The sequence below is a fragment of the Theobroma umbraticum genome, unplaced genomic scaffold (genome assembly GCF_002168275.2).
Source record: "Theobroma umbraticum cultivar Fairchild unplaced genomic scaffold, ASM216827v3 scaffold_44.0, whole genome shotgun sequence".
Lineage (NCBI taxonomy): Eukaryota > Viridiplantae > Streptophyta > Magnoliopsida > Malvales > Malvaceae > Theobroma > Theobroma umbraticum.
The window spans coordinates 1,306,336-1,307,718 of record NW_018397255.1 but is presented as its reverse complement, the minus strand read 5'-3'; the positions used below and the strand labels follow the sequence as shown (position 1 = coordinate 1,307,718).

Below are 1,383 nucleotides of genomic sequence, written 5' to 3'. Positions count from 1 at the left end.
AATAATGCTAGTAATAATTACCTGCCCAAGGGATTCTACGAAACAAGTCATGTGTTCATCCATGGAAGCATGAATAAACCGACTAAAGCTATTCCTCATAGTAGCAACGAGCCCTGCATTGTCATATTTCACCCCTCCACATGGAGAGATCGAGCGTAGAGTAGATTCAGATTCTGGGGCTTGCGCAGCGGATTGGTTTTTCTTGGACTCCATCTGGTCTAGCACCTAACAAGGAAGGCTTCGAAATTAACAATAAGTCTCGCAAAAAGAGTGACAAATCAAAAGCAAAAGATGGGTGAAGATTTGACCCAAGGACGTGAAAGGGCTGAAGCGAGAGAGATAAATTGAGTTATATGTTAGGTTTCTTGATATACTTGATGACAATATCCTGCGTGGGTCCTTAAAATAGAAGAAGAAAAAGACTTGTAATCTAACTCTTAGATTAACTTTTAATTAAATTAGAATTTGCCATTGAGTTGCGTTACTAGTAACTGATTAGTCTATATCATTGAGTTCCATTAAGCTGTAAGTCTTCTTGGACTATTAGTAATTGATTAGTTTATTAATTATATAACTTAATTAAATAAAATAAGATTCAATAACTTAATGAAGCAATCAAAGCATCTTTAGGATAATCATGGCAATTTGCATCAAGTTCATTTTTCGCAAATTTGATCCAATTGGACATTTAAAAGGAATTTCGACAAGCCCAATTACTACATATAAGCATGTCGCTAAGTCTCCTTCATTTCCTAGAGAAATTGCCAGCTACATAAAGATTTCCTCATAGTAGCAACGAGCCGTGTATTGTCATAATTCACCCTTCCGCATGAAGAGATCGAACGTGGAGCAGATTCTGATTCTGGGGCTTGCGTAGCAGATTGGATTTTCATGGACTCTATACCCAACAAGGAAGGCTTCAAAATTAGCAGTAAGTCTGGCAAAAAAAAATGACAAATCTCAAGCAAATAACGGGTGAAAATTTGACCCAAAATCGATTTGAAAAGGTTAAAGGCAAAGAGATAAATTGAGTTAATATCTTCTGGCGTGTTTGATTCAAAGGCAAATACGTAGTCCAAGAAAAATACTAAGCTTGCGCCACAAGAACGGTACTTGGGAAAGAATTTAGGGTTAAAAAAATCATTAAAGGACGGCGTATTTGTTTATGACTCTACTAGAGACGACACCGTACGGTAGATATGATTTCAAATAATGGCTCTCTTTTTCTCCAAAGTCACCGCATCGTACCCTTGATAAGGTCCCGCAGAGGAAGAGTTTGGGTGATTTTGGAAGACAGCCTTTTGCTTGCGTGGCTAATCCTTATTGGTTGACTTTCTCCGAAGAAGAGATCGAATGAACCGTAGCAAGTGAAACTGTAGATAA

General features: G+C 37.7%; 1 protein-coding gene across 3 annotated transcripts in view; it reads left to right on the top strand.

Moving 5' to 3' along the window:
- LOC110409120 (Maf-like protein) overlaps positions 1-1,383 on the top strand; it is a 7,154-nt gene that overhangs the window by 1,709 nt on the left and 4,062 nt on the right. The window lies entirely within an intron of this gene.